The sequence below is a fragment of the Ambystoma mexicanum genome, chromosome 1q, assembly GCF_040938575.1.
Source record: "Ambystoma mexicanum isolate Mex_15411 chromosome 1q, UKY_AmexF1_1, whole genome shotgun sequence".
Lineage (NCBI taxonomy): Eukaryota > Metazoa > Chordata > Amphibia > Caudata > Ambystomatidae > Ambystoma > Ambystoma mexicanum.
The window spans coordinates 229,974,418-229,989,555 of record NC_090922.1 but is presented as its reverse complement, the minus strand read 5'-3'; the positions used below and the strand labels follow the sequence as shown (position 1 = coordinate 229,989,555).

The 15,138-nt window shown below is 44.2% G+C and overlaps 6 non-coding genes across 6 annotated transcripts; all 6 read left to right on the top strand.

Moving 5' to 3' along the window:
* Positions 1–2,068: 2,068 nt before the first annotated feature.
* On the top strand, positions 2,069–2,175 carry LOC138565252 (U6 spliceosomal RNA). The gene has a single exon (XR_011301146.1). It is a non-coding gene; the product is annotated as a U6 spliceosomal RNA (small nuclear RNA).
* A 2,409-nt stretch (positions 2,176–4,584) lies between these two features.
* On the top strand, positions 4,585–4,691 carry LOC138565251 (U6 spliceosomal RNA). The gene has a single exon (XR_011301145.1). It is a non-coding gene; the product is annotated as a U6 spliceosomal RNA (small nuclear RNA).
* Positions 4,692–7,096: 2,405 nt separating this feature from the next.
* Positions 7,097–7,203, top strand: LOC138565249 (U6 spliceosomal RNA). The gene has a single exon (XR_011301144.1). It is a non-coding gene; the product is annotated as a U6 spliceosomal RNA (small nuclear RNA).
* Positions 7,204–9,608: 2,405 nt separating this feature from the next.
* On the top strand, positions 9,609–9,715 carry LOC138565248 (U6 spliceosomal RNA). Its single transcript, XR_011301143.1, has one exon. It is a non-coding gene; the product is annotated as a U6 spliceosomal RNA (small nuclear RNA).
* A 2,409-nt stretch (positions 9,716–12,124) lies between these two features.
* On the top strand, positions 12,125–12,231 carry LOC138565247 (U6 spliceosomal RNA). The gene has a single exon (XR_011301142.1). It is a non-coding gene; the product is annotated as a U6 spliceosomal RNA (small nuclear RNA).
* A 2,401-nt stretch (positions 12,232–14,632) lies between these two features.
* Positions 14,633–14,739, top strand: LOC138565246 (U6 spliceosomal RNA). Its single transcript, XR_011301141.1, has one exon. It is a non-coding gene; the product is annotated as a U6 spliceosomal RNA (small nuclear RNA).
* Positions 14,740–15,138: the final 399 nt, after the last annotated feature.

Here is a 15,138-nt window from a genome sequence, read left to right as displayed (position 1 = left end):
GCTCTGAACTACAGCTTTACTTGCTTCTGGGCCTTAATCTTTAAATGGGGCTGAGCAGAGTACTCCGGGTTTGGCTGCTTTTAGTTGGTTGATTTCTTTTTTGATTTCTGTAACTTTCAAACAGTCCCATTGTGAAATACCATTGCCACAATGTGCTGCAGTGCATGAAAACTTAAAATTAATGGTAGGGAGAGGGAGAGGGGCTGGGGGGAAGAGAGAGTGCGGGAGGGTGGGAGGGAGCGAGGGAAGGAGACAGGGAGGAGAGAGAGAGAAAACAAAGAAAATATGGTATTTGGGGGCTATGTATTTGCATGGAAAAGATTTTAGCCTTTTAATCAAGTGGAAAGGGGCTCTGTGGTTGGTATCTCAGCCTGTTGATGCTTTGTTGAGTTGCTTGGAACATGCAAGGAAGGAGACCTGAAGCACTCCCGACCAGGTTGCATGTCTCCAAGTTACTGAAATCCAACAGACCTCCTCCCTGTGCCACAAACTTCTGGGCACTGAGCTCTGCAGTTGTTCCCCACAGGTCGCCAAGTGTCCCAGATTTACTTTCTCAGAGTTGCTAGTTACTGCTACCCCACCTCGACCACTATATTTTCCCCAGATACTTGCTACTGTGGAGTAAGCAGGGCTAAGAGAGAGGGGGTGTGCCTATGCAAATCATCTGCCAGTATGCTTCCTGGGAGGTCATTCCATCTCACCATCTGACACCTGGGCAGCGGCAGGTAATTTGGAGAACAGACATATTCGGACAGGCCACAGAGCAAAAGCTGGGCCGTTGATTGAGGATCCCTTTAGCCATGTCTCCCTAAATTACTGAGGTCCAGAAAAATTCCACCCTCAGCTCTTATAGAGAGGTCCTTGGCCGATCGTGGCCGATCAGGGTCGGGGGTGGGGGGACTGCACACTGCCTCACCTTTTCACTGCTTTCTACAGCGGTAATGCTTTTGCAGAAGGGGCCTGTACAAGTGATTTTGTCTGCGCTGTGGGAAAGTGACATTTATCCACTGACATTAACCAAATTACTTGCGCTGTTCAACGCACATACATGCATAGAAATCATGTTATGTTTTTTGGGGAAGGTCTAGAGGGTCCTGCTGATGATTTATTAAGCTGTCTGCTACTCTTGCTTTTACATAGTCTTCCCTGCCCAGGCATGTTTAAGGCATACTGCATGTCCCTCCATTACAATGAAAACTCTGTTGAAAGCACAGAGGTACATAGGAATGGATCTGTTAAGAAATGAGACAAAAAGCCTGGAAAATGTAGAAACAGGTAGTATTTGGACTTAGCACATTTGACTGTGAGTTAGTTTATTGTATCAGTTGACCCACTGACCCCCTTACCTTTTGTGTAATACTTTTGCTCTCAGTGGGGTTGCCCAAAGTTCCCTTCTTAAAGCGGCTTTCTTATAAAAAAATCCTAGACCTGCTTTTTGTGGCACACATGCCTCATATCCCGTTGCAGTTGATAAAGTCACATCATCTCCCACCAGTACAAGCTGTAAAAGATTTCCAGGGCTTATCCAAGCAAACTAGACGTGGGTCGAAGGTTGAGCAATCCTTAAATCAGCAGCAAAGTTAAAATTGAAATCAGCCTCAGAATCCTTTATAGGATGGTCCAACATCTGTTGCTTACAGGGCTCAATCGGACAGCCTCTGGTGCTGACTCCTTAAGCCACCTCCTGTTTTTGCCTTGTCCTTGATACAGCCATGGGCCCACATACACTCAGAGGTACCGAGTTTTTCTCATGTCTATTGGGTCTATTGTGATGCTCTCAGGCTTGTATGACCCAGCCATTGTGATGGGGAGGGGGTTTTCATTTTGCAAGCACCCTGGACCATTAATCTTTATATCTTTAAATATAATTGGCATTAAACTAAAACCCTTTAGGGCCAGATCAATACAGCAGCAAAGAATGCTTATTCGTTGTTGTTTGCCTCTTCATTTCATACCACCCGATATCTAAATGGTGTTTGGACTTTCTGCCCTCTGAAATAAGGACATTTGGTATGGCAAACCTTTGACCAGAGGTCCTAATCAATGGTTTGATTGACTCTCCCTTTGCGCTTGCTTCTGCAACACATGTACTAATATTGGAATGATAATGGGAAATTTAAATCGGCCCCTGCTCTAAAGGATGACACGCACATTCGTAAAGCATTCACTATTTTTGGAACATGACTGGACAGAAACTTTCTTAATTTGCAAGTGTTGATTTTTTAATAGATCTTTCTTTATTGAAGATTGAAATTGTATGTTCATTCATATTACACGACAACACAATGCATTTTGCGCCAAATTCAACACTAATGCCTCAGGAGCCTTTTACTTGTGAGTCCTCTTGACTGAATGAACAGCCCCGTCCCCTTCAATTTCTTGACTTGTACTTTTACAAGTGGCACGCTTCTTTTGTTTTTTTTTATCCCATTCTACCAAACTCAGTATTATCACTTTCCCCCTTGTTGTGCACTCCAGCGTAAACTGCTTTAAGGTGCTATTTGCAAATATCGCTCTGAACTACAGCTTTACTTGCTTCTGGGCCTTAATCTTTAAATGGGGCTGAGCAGAGTACTCCGGGTTTGGCTGCTTTTAGTTGGTTGATTTCTTTTTTGATTTCTGTAACTTTCAAACAGTCCCATTGTGAAATACCATTGCCACAATGTGCTGCAGTGCATGAAAACTTAAAATTAATGGTAGGGAGAGGGAGAGGGGCTGGGGGGAAGAGAGAGTGCGGGAGGGTGGGAGGGTGGGAGGGAGCGAGGGAAGGAGACAGGGAGGAGAGAGAGAGAAAACAAAGAAAATATGGTATTTGGGGGCTATGTATTTGCATGGAAAAGATTTTAGCCTTTTAATCAAGTGGAAAGGGGCTCTGTGGTTGGTATCTCAGCCTGTTGATGCTTTGTTGAGTTGCTTGGAACATGCAAGGAAGGAGACCTGAAGCACTCCCGACCAGGTTGCATGTCTCCAAGTTACTGAAATCCAACAGACCTCCTCCCTGTGCCACAAACTTCTGGGCACTGAGCTCTGCAGTTGTTCCCCACAGGTCGCCAAGTGTCCCAGATTTACTTTCTCAGAGTTGCTAGTTACTGCTACCCCACCTCGACCACTATATTTTCCCCAGATACTTGCTACTGTGGAGTAAGCAGGGCTAAGAGAGAGGGAGAGGGGGTGTGCCTATGCAAATCATCTGCCAGTATGCTTCCTGGGAGGTCATTCCATCTCACCATCTGACACCTGGGCAGCGGCAGGTAATTTGGAGAACAGACATATTCGGACAGGCCACAGAGCAAAAGCTGGGCCGTTGATTGAGGATCCCTTTAGCCATGTCTCCCTAAGTTACTGAGGTCCAGAAAAATTCCACCCTCAGCTCTTATAGAGAGGTCCTTGGCCGATCAGGGTCGGGGGTGGGGGGACTGCACACTGCCTCACCTTTTCACTGCTTTCTACAGCGGTAATGCTTTTGCAGAAGGGGCCTGTACAAGTGATTTTGTCTGCGCTGTGGGAAAGTGACATTTATCCACTGACATTAACCAAATTACTTGCGCTGTTCAACGCACATACATGCATAGAAATCATGTTATGTTTTTTGGGGAAGGTCTAGAGGGTCCTGCTGATGATTTATTAAGCTGTCTGCTACTCTTGCTTTTACATAGTCTTCCCTGCCCAGGCATGTTTAAGGCATACTGCATGTCCCTCCATTACAATGAAAACTCTGTTGAAAGCACAGAGGTACATAGGAATGGATCTGTTAAGAAATGAGACAAAAAGCCTGGAAAATGTAGAAACAGGTAGTATTTGGACTTAGCACATTTGACTGTGAGTTAGTTTATTGTATCAGTTGACCCACTGACCCCCTTACCTTTTGTGTAATACTTTTGCTCTCAGTGGGGTTGCCCAAAGTTCCCTTCTTAAAGCGGCTTTCTTATAAAAAAATCCTAGACCTGCTTTTTGTGGCACACATGCCTCATATCCCGTTGCAGTTGATAAAGTCACATCATCTCCCACCAGTACAAGCTGTAAAAGATTTCCAGGGCTTATCCAAGCAAACTAGACGTGGGTCGAAGGTTGAGCAATCCTTAAATCAGCAGCAAAGTTAAAATTGAAATCAGCCTCAGAATCCTTTATAGGATGGTCCAACATCTGTTGCTTACAGGGCTCAATCGGACAGCCTCTGGTGCTGACTCCTTAAGCCACCTCCTGTTTTTGCCTTGTCCTTGATACAGCCATGGGCCCACATACACTCAGAGGTACCGAGTTTTTCTCATGTCTATTGGGTCTATTGTGATGCTCTCAGGCTTGTATGACCCAGCCATTGTGATGGGGAGGGGGTTTTCATTTTGCAAGCACCCTGGACCATTAATCTTTATATCTTTAAATATAATTGGCATTAAACTAAAACCCTTTAGGGCCAGATCAATACAGCAGCAAAGAATGCTTATTCGTTGTTGTTTGCCTCTTCATTTCATACCACCCGATATCTAAATGGTGTTTGGACTTTCTGCCCTCTGAAATAAGGACATTTGGTATGGCAAACCTTTGACCAGAGGTCCTAATCAATGGTTTGATTGACTCTCCCTTTGCGCTTGCTTCTGCAACACATGTACTAATATTGGAATGATAATGGGAAATTTAAATCGGCCCCTGCTCTAAAGGATGACACGCACATTCGTAAAGCATTCACTATTTTTGGAACATGACTGGACAGAAACTTTCTTAATTTGCAAGTGTTGATTTTTTAATAGATCTTTCTTTATTGAAGATTGAAATTGTATGTTCATTCATATTACACGACAACACAATGCATTTTGCGCCAAATTCAACACTAATGCCTCAGGAGCCTTTTACTTGTGAGTCCTCTTGACTGAATGAACAGCCCCGTCCCCTTCAATTTCTTGACTTGTACTTTTACAAGTGGCACGCTTCTTTTGTTTTTTTTTATCCCATTCTACCAAACTCAGTATTATCACTTTCCCCCTTGTTGTGCACTCCAGCGTAAACTGCTTTAAGGTGCTATTTGCAAATATCGCTCTGAACTACAGCTTTACTTGCTTCTGGGCCTTAATCTTTAAATGGGGCTGAGCAGAGTACTCCGGGTTTGGCTGCTTTTAGTTGGTTGATTTCTTTTTTGATTTCTGTAACTTTCAAACAGTCCCATTGTGAAATACCATTGCCACAATGTGCTGCAGTGCATGAAAACTTAAAATTAATGGTAGGGAGAGGGAGAGGGGCTGGGGGGAAGAGAGAGTGCGGGAGGGTGGGAGGGAGCGAGGGAAGGAGACAGGGAGGAGAGAGAGAGAAAACAAAGAAAATATGGTATTTGGGGGCTATGTATTTGCATGGAAAAGATTTTAGCCTTTTAATCAAGTGGAAAGGGGCTCTGTGGTTGGTATCTCAGCCTGTTGATGCTTTGTTGAGTTGCTTGGAACATGCAAGGAAGGAGACCTGAAGCACTCCCGACCAGGTTGCATGTCTCCAAGTTACTGAAATCCAACAGACCTCCTCCCTGTGCCACAAACTTCTGGGCACTGAGCTCTGCAGTTGTTCCCCACAGGTCGCCAAGTGTCCCAGATTTACTTTCTCAGAGTTGCTAGTTACTGCTACCCCACCTCGACCACTATATTTTCCCCAGATACTTGCTACTGTGGAGTAAGCAGGGCTAAGAGAGAGGGGGTGTGCCTATGCAAATCATCTGCCAGTATGCTTCCTGGGAGGTCATTCCATCTCACCATCTGACACCTGGGCAGCGGCAGGTAATTTGGAGAACAGACATATTCGGACAGGCCACAGAGCAAAAGCTGGGCCGTTGATTGAGGATCCCTTTAGCCATGTCTCCCTAAGTTACTGAGGTCCAGAAAAATTCCACCCTCAGCTCTTATAGAGAGGTCCTTGGCCGATCGTGGCCGATCAGGGTCGGGGGTGGGGGGACTGCACACTGCCTCACCTTTTCACTGCTTTCTACAGCGGTAATGCTTTTGCAGAAGGGGCCTGTACAAGTGATTTTGTCTGCGCTGTGGGAAAGTGACATTTATCCACTGACATTAACCAAATTACTTGCGCTGTTCAACGCACATACATGCATAGAAATCATGTTATGTTTTTTGGGGAAGGTCTAGAGGGTCCTGCTGATGATTTATTAAGCTGTCTGCTACTCTTGCTTTTACATAGTCTTCCCTGCCCAGGCATGTTTAAGGCATACTGCATGTCCCTCCATTACAATGAAAACTCTGTTGAAAGCACAGAGGTACATAGGAATGGATCTGTTAAGAAATGAGACAAAAAGCCTGGAAAATGTAGAAACAGGTAGTATTTGGACTTAGCACATTTGACTGTGAGTTAGTTTATTGTATCAGTTGACCCACTGACCCCCTTACCTTTTGTGTAATACTTTTGCTCTCAGTGGGGTTGCCCAAAGTTCCCTTCTTAAAGCGGCTTTCTTATAAAAAAATCCTAGACCTGCTTTTTGTGGCACACATGCCTCATATCCCGTTGCAGTTGATAAAGTCACATCATCTCCCACCAGTACAAGCTGTAAAAGATTTCCAGGGCTTATCCAAGCAAACTAGACGTGGGTCGAAGGTTGAGCAATCCTTAAATCAGCAGCAAAGTTAAAATTGAAATCAGCCTCAGAATCCTTTATAGGATGGTCCAACATCTGTTGCTTACAGGGCTCAATCGGACAGCCTCTGGTGCTGACTCCTTAAGCCACCTCCTGTTTTTGCCTTGTCCTTGATACAGCCATGGGCCCACATACACTCAGAGGTACCGAGTTTTTCTCATGTCTATTGGGTCTATTGTGATGCTCTCAGGCTTGTATGACCCAGCCATTGTGATGGGGAGGGGGTTTTCATTTTGCAAGCACCCTGGACCATTAATCTTTATATCTTTAAATATAATTGGCATTAAACTAAAACCCTTTAGGGCCAGATCAATACAGCAGCAAAGAATGCTTATTCGTTGTTGTTTGCCTCTTCATTTCATACCACCCGATATCTAAATGGTGTTTGGACTTTCTGCCCTCTGAAATAAGGACATTTGGTATGGCAAACCTTTGACCAGAGGTCCTAATCAATGGTTTGATTGACTCTCCCTTTGCGCTTGCTTCTGCAACACATGTACTAATATTGGAATGATAATGGGAAATTTAAATCGGCCCCTGCTCTAAAGGATGACACGCACATTCGTAAAGCATTCACTATTTTTGGAACATGACTGGACAGAAACTTTCTTAATTTGCAAGTGTTGATTTTTTAATAGATCTTTCTTTATTGAAGATTGAAATTGTATGTTCATTCATATTACACGACAACACAATGCATTTTGCGCCAAATTCAACACTAATGCCTCAGGAGCCTTTTACTTGTGAGTCCTCTTGACTGAATGAACAGCCCCGTCCCCTTCAATTTCTTGACTTGTACTTTTACAAGTGGCACGCTTCTTTTGTTTTTTTTTATCCCATTCTACCAAACTCAGTATTATCACTTTCCCTCTTGTTGTGCACTCCAGCGTAAACTGCTTTAAGGTGCTATTTGCAAATATCGCTCTGAACTACAGCTTTACTTGCTTCTGGGCCTTAATCTTTAAATGGGGCTGAGCAGAGTACTCCGGGTTTGGCTGCTTTTAGTTGGTTGATTTCTTTTTTGATTTCTGTAACTTTCAAACAGTCCCATTGTGAAATACCATTGCCACAATGTGCTGCAGTGCATGAAAACTTAAAATTAATGGTAGGGAGAGGGAGAGGGGCTGGGGGGAAGAGAGAGTGCGGGAGGGTGGGAGGGAGCGAGGGAAGGAGACAGGGAGGAGAGAGAGAGAAAACAAAGAAAATATGGTATTTGGGGGCTATGTATTTGCATGGAAAAGATTTTAGCCTTTTAATCAAGTGGAAAGGGGCTCTGTGGTTGGTATCTCAGCCTGTTGATGCTTTGTTGAGTTGCTTGGAACATGCAAGGAAGGAGACCTGAAGCACTCCCGACCAGGTTGCATGTCTCCAAGTTACTGAAATCCAACAGACCTCCTCCCTGTGCCACAAACTTCTGGGCACTGAGCTCTGCAGTTGTTCCCCACAGGTCGCCAAGTGTCCCAGATTTACTTTCTCAGAGTTGCTAGTTACTGCTACCCCACCTCGACCACTATATTTTCCCCAGATACTTGCTACTGTGGAGTAAGCAGGGCTAAGAGAGAGGGGGTGTGCCTATGCAAATCATCTGCCAGTATGCTTCCTGGGAGGTCATTCCATCTCACCATCTGACACCTGGGCAGCGGCAGGTAATTTGGAGAACAGACATATTCGGACAGGCCACAGAGCAAAAGCTGGGCCGTTGATTGAGGATCCCTTTAGCCATGTCTCCCTAAATTACTGAGGTCCAGAAAAATTCCACCCTCAGCTCTTATAGAGAGGTCCTTGGCCGATCGTGGCCGATCAGGGTCGGGGGTGGGGGGACTGCACACTGCCTCACCTTTTCACTGCTTTCTACAGCGGTAATGCTTTTGCAGAAGGGGCCTGTACAAGTGATTTTGTCTGCGCTGTGGGAAAGTGACATTTATCCACTGACATTAACCAAATTACTTGCGCTGTTCAACGCACATACATGCATAGAAATCATGTTATGTTTTTTGGGGAAGGTCTAGAGGGTCCTGCTGATGATTTATTAAGCTGTCTGCTACTCTTGCTTTTACATAGTCTTCCCTGCCCAGGCATGTTTAAGGCATACTGCATGTCCCTCCATTACAATGAAAACTCTGTTGAAAGCACAGAGGTACATAGGAATGGATCTGTTAAGAAATGAGACAAAAAGCCTGGAAAATGTAGAAACAGGTAGTATTTGGACTTAGCACATTTGACTGTGAGTTAGTTTATTGTATCAGTTGACCCACTGACCCCCTTACCTTTTGTGTAATACTTTTGCTCTCAGTGGGGTTGCCCAAAGTTCCCTTCTTAAAGCGGCTTTCTTATAAAAAAATCCTAGACCTGCTTTTTGTGGCACACATGCCTCATATCCCGTTGCAGTTGATAAAGTCACATCATCTCCCACCAGTACAAGCTGTAAAAGATTTCCAGGGCTTATCCAAGCAAACTAGACGTGGGTCGAAGGTTGAGCAATCCTTAAATCAGCAGCAAAGTTAAAATTGAAATCAGCCTCAGAATCCTTTATAGGATGGTCCAACATCTGTTGCTTACAGGGCTCAATCGGACAGCCTCTGGTGCTGACTCCTTAAGCCACCTCCTGTTTTTGCCTTGTCCTTGATACAGCCATGGGCCCACATACACTCAGAGGTACCGAGTTTTTCTCATGTCTATTGGGTCTATTGTGATGCTCTCAGGCTTGTATGACCCAGCCATTGTGATGGGGAGGGGGTTTTCATTTTGCAAGCACCCTGGACCATTAATCTTTATATCTTTAAATATAATTGGCATTAAACTAAAACCCTTTAGGGCCAGATCAATACAGCAGCAAAGAATGCTTATTCGTTGTTGTTTGCCTCTTCATTTCATACCACCCGATATCTAAATGGTGTTTGGACTTTCTGCCCTCTGAAATAAGGACATTTGGTATGGCAAACCTTTGACCAGAGGTCCTAATCAATGGTTTGATTGACTCTCCCTTTGCGCTTGCTTCTGCAACACATGTACTAATATTGGAATGATAATGGGAAATTTAAATCGGCCCCTGCTCTAAAGGATGACACGCACATTCGTAAAGCATTCACTATTTTTGGAACATGACTGGACAGAAACTTTCTTAATTTGCAAGTGTTGATTTTTTAATAGATCTTTCTTTATTGAAGATTGAAATTGTATGTTCATTCATATTACACGACAACACAATGCATTTTGCGCCAAATTCAACACTAATGCCTCAGGAGCCTTTTACTTGTGAGTCCTCTTGACTGAATGAACAGCCCCGTCCCCTTCAATTTCTTGACTTGTACTTTTACAAGTGGCACGCTTCTTTTGTTTTTTTTTATCCCATTCTACCAAACTCAGTATTATCACTTTCCCCCTTGTTGTGCACTCCAGCGTAAACTGCTTTAAGGTGCTATTTGCAAATATCGCTCTGAACTACAGCTTTACTTGCTTCTGGGCCTTAATCTTTAAATGGGGCTGAGCAGAGTACTCCGGGTTTGGCTGCTTTTAGTTGGTTGATTTCTTTTTTGATTTCTGTAACTTTCAAACAGTCCCATTGTGAAATACCATTGCCACAATGTGCTGCAGTGCATGAAAACTTAAAATTAATGGTAGGGAGAGGGAGAGGGGCTGGGGGGAAGAGAGAGTGCGGGAGGGTGGGAGGGTGGGAGGGAGCGAGGGAAGGAGACAGGGAGGAGAGAGAGAGAAAACAAAGAAAATATGGTATTTGGGGGCTATGTATTTGCATGGAAAAGATTTTAGCCTTTTAATCAAGTGGAAAGGGGCTCTGTGGTTGGTATCTCAGCCTGTTGATGCTTTGTTGAGTTGCTTGGAACATGCAAGGAAGGAGACCTGAAGCACTCCCGACCAGGTTGCATGTCTCCAAGTTACTGAAATCCAACAGACCTCCTCCCTGTGCCACAAACTTCTGGGCACTGAGCTCTGCAGTTGTTCCCCACAGGTCGCCAAGTGTCCCAGATTTACTTTCTCAGAGTTGCTAGTTACTGCTACCCCACCTCGACCACTATATTTTCCCCAGATACTTGCTACTGTGGAGTAAGCAGGGCTAAGAGAGAGGGAGAGGGGGTGTGCCTATGCAAATCATCTGCCAGTATGCTTCCTGGGAGGTCATTCCATCTCACCATCTGACACCTGGGCAGCGGCAGGTAATTTGGAGAACAGACATATTCGGACAGGCCACAGAGCAAAAGCTGGGCCGTTGATTGAGGATCCCTTTAGCCATGTCTCCCTAAGTTACTGAGGTCCAGAAAAATTCCACCCTCAGCTCTTATAGAGAGGTCCTTGGCCGATCAGGGTCGGGGGTGGGGGGACTGCACACTGCCTCACCTTTTCACTGCTTTCTACAGCGGTAATGCTTTTGCAGAAGGGGCCTGTACAAGTGATTTTGTCTGCGCTGTGGGAAAGTGACATTTATCCACTGACATTAACCAAATTACTTGCGCTGTTCAACGCACATACATGCATAGAAATCATGTTATGTTTTTTGGGGAAGGTCTAGAGGGTCCTGCTGATGATTTATTAAGCTGTCTGCTACTCTTGCTTTTACATAGTCTTCCCTGCCCAGGCATGTTTAAGGCATACTGCATGTCCCTCCATTACAATGAAAACTCTGTTGAAAGCACAGAGGTACATAGGAATGGATCTGTTAAGAAATGAGACAAAAAGCCTGGAAAATGTAGAAACAGGTAGTATTTGGACTTAGCACATTTGACTGTGAGTTAGTTTATTGTATCAGTTGACCCACTGACCCCCTTACCTTTTGTGTAATACTTTTGCTCTCAGTGGGGTTGCCCAAAGTTCCCTTCTTAAAGCGGCTTTCTTATAAAAAAATCCTAGACCTGCTTTTTGTGGCACACATGCCTCATATCCCGTTGCAGTTGATAAAGTCACATCATCTCCCACCAGTACAAGCTGTAAAAGATTTCCAGGGCTTATCCAAGCAAACTAGACGTGGGTCGAAGGTTGAGCAATCCTTAAATCAGCAGCAAAGTTAAAATTGAAATCAGCCTCAGAATCCTTTATAGGATGGTCCAACATCTGTTGCTTACAGGGCTCAATCGGACAGCCTCTGGTGCTGACTCCTTAAGCCACCTCCTGTTTTTGCCTTGTCCTTGATACAGCCATGGGCCCACATACACTCAGAGGTACCGAGTTTTTCTCATGTCTATTGGGTCTATTGTGATGCTCTCAGGCTTGTATGACCCAGCCATTGTGATGGGGAGGGGGTTTTCATTTTGCAAGCACCCTGGACCATTAATCTTTATATCTTTAAATATAATTGGCATTAAACTAAAACCCTTTAGGGCCAGATCAATACAGCAGCAAAGAATGCTTATTCGTTGTTGTTTGCCTCTTCATTTCATACCACCCGATATCTAAATGGTGTTTGGACTTTCTGCCCTCTGAAATAAGGACATTTGGTATGGCAAACCTTTGACCAGAGGTCCTAATCAATGGTTTGATTGACTCTCCCTTTGCGCTTGCTTCTGCAACACATGTACTAATATTGGAATGATAATGGGAAATTTAAATCGGCCCCTGCTCTAAAGGATGACACGCACATTCGTAAAGCATTCACTATTTTTGGAACATGACTGGACAGAAACTTTCTTAATTTGCAAGTGTTGATTTTTTAATAGATCTTTCTTTATTGAAGATTGAAATTGTATGTTCATTCATATTACACGACAACACAATGCATTTTGCGCCAAATTCAACACTAATGCCTCAGGAGCCTTTTACTTGTGAGTCCTCTTGACTGAATGAACAGCCCCGTCCCCTTCAATTTCTTGACTTGTACTTTTACAAGTGGCACGCTTCTTTTGTTTTTTTTTATCCCATTCTACCAAACTCAGTATTATCACTTTCCCCCTTGTTGTGCACTCCAGCGTAAACTGCTTTAAGGTGCTATTTGCAAATATCGCTCTGAACTACAGCTTTACTTGCTTCTGGGCCTTAATCTTTAAATGGGGCTGAGCAGAGTACTCCGGGTTTGGCTGCTTTTAGTTGGTTGATTTCTTTTTTGATTTCTGTAACTTTCAAACAGTCCCATTGTGAAATACCATTGCCACAATGTGCTGCAGTGCATGAAAACCTAAAATTAATGGTAGGGAGAGGGAGAGGGGCTGGGGGGAAGAGAGAGTGCGGGAGGGTGGGAGGGAGCGAGGGAAGGAGACAGGGAGGAGAGAGAGAGAAAACAAAGAAAATATGGTATTTGGGGGCTATGTATTTGCATGGAAAAGATTTTAGCCTTTTAATCAAGTGGAAAGGGGCTCTGTGGTTGGTATCTCAGCCTGTTGATGCTTTGTTGAGTTGCTTGGAACATGCAAGGAAGGAGACCTGAAGCACTCCCGACCAGGTTGCATGTCTCCAAGTTACTGAAATCCAACAGACCTCCTCCCTGTGCCACAAACTTCTGGGCACTGAGCTCTGCAGTTGTTCCCCACAGGTCGCCAAGTGTCCCAGATTTACTTTCTCAGAGTTGCTAGTTACTGCTACCCCACCTCGACCACTATATTTTCCCCAGATACTTGCTACTGTGGAGTAAGCAGGGCTAAGAGAGAGGGAGAGGGGGTGTGCCTATGCAAATCATCTGCCAGTATGCTTCCTGGGAGGTCATTCCATCTCACCATCTGACACCTGGGCAGCGGCAGGTAATTTGGAGAACAGACATATTCGGACAGGCCACAGAGCAAAAGCTGGGCCGTTGATTGAGGATCCCTTTAGCCATGTCTCCCTAAGTTACTGAGGTCCAGAAAAATTCCACCCTCAGCTCTTATAGAGAGGTCCTTGGCCGATCAGGGTCGGGGGTGGGGGGACTGCACACTGCCTCACCTTTTCACTGCTTTCTACAGCGGTAATGCTTTTGCAGAAGGGGCCTGTACAAGTGATTTTGTCTGCGCTGTGGGAAAGTGACATTTATCCACTGACATTAACCAAATTACTTGCGCTGTTCAACGCACATACATGCATAGAAATCATGTTATGTTTTTTGGGGAAGGTCTAGAGGGTCCTGCTGATGATTTATTAAGCTGTCTGCTACTCTTGCTTTTACATAGTCTTCCCTGCCCAGGCATGTTTAAGGCATACTGCATGTCCCTCCATTACAATGAAAACTCTGTTGAAAGCACAGAGGTACATAGGAATGGATCTGTTAAGAAATGAGACAAAAAGCCTGGAAAATGTAGAAACAGGTAGTATTTGGACTTAGCACATTTGACTGTGAGTTAGTTTATTGTATCAGTTGACCCACTGACCCCCTTACCTTTTGTGTAATACTTTTGCTCTCAGTGGGGTTGCCCAAAGTTCCCTTCTTAAAGCGGCTTTCTTATAAAAAAATCCTAGACCTGCTTTTTGTGGCACACATGCCTCATATCCCGTTGCAGTTGATAAAGTCACATCATCTCCCACCAGTACAAGCTGTAAAAGATTTCCAGGGCTTATCCAAGCAAACTAGACGTGGGTCGAAGGTTGAGCAATCCTTAAATCAGCAGCAAAGTTAAAATTGAAATCAGCCTCAGAATCCTTTATAGGATGGTCCAACATCTGTTGCTTACAGGGCTCAATCGGACAGCCTCTGGTGCTGACTCCTTAAGCCACCTCCTGTTTTTGCCTTGTCCTTGATACAGCCATGGGCCCACATACACTCAGAGGTACCGAGTTTTTCTCATGTCTATTGGGTCTATTGTGATGCTCTCAGGCTTGTATGACCCAGCCATTGTGATGGGGAGGGGGTTTTCATTTTGCAAGCACCCTGGACCATTAATCTTTATATCTTTAAATATAATTGGCATTAAACTAAAACCCTTTAGGGCCAGATCAATACAGCAGCAAAGAATGCTTATTCGTTGTTGTTTGCCTCTTCATTTCATACCACCCGATATCTAAATGGTGTTTGGACTTTCTGCCCTCTGAAATAAGGACATTTGGTATGGCAAACCTTTGACCAGAGGTCCTAATCAATGGTTTGATTGACTCTCCCTTTGCGCTTGCTTCTGCAACACATGTACTAATATTGGAATGATAATGGGAAATTTAAATCGGCCCCTGCTCTAAAGGATGACACGCACATTCGTAAAGCATTCACTATTTTTGGAACATGACTGGACAGAAACTTTCTTAATTTGCAAGTGTTGATTTTTTAATAGATCTTTCTTTATTGAAGATTGAAATTGTATGTTCATTCATATTACACGACAACACAATGCATTTTGCGCCAAATTCAACACTAATGCCTCAGGAGCCTTTTACTTGTGAGTCCTCTTGACTGAATGAACAGCCCCGTCCCCTTCAATTTCTTGACTTGTACTTTTACAAGTGGCACGCTTCTTTTGTTTTTTTTTATCCCATTCTACCAAACTCAGTATTATCACTTTCCCCCTTGTTGTGCACTCCAGCGTAAACTGCTTTAAGGTGCTATTTGCAAATATCGCTCTGAACTACAGCTTTACTTGCTTCTGGGCCTTAATCTTTAAATGGGGCTGAGCAGAGTA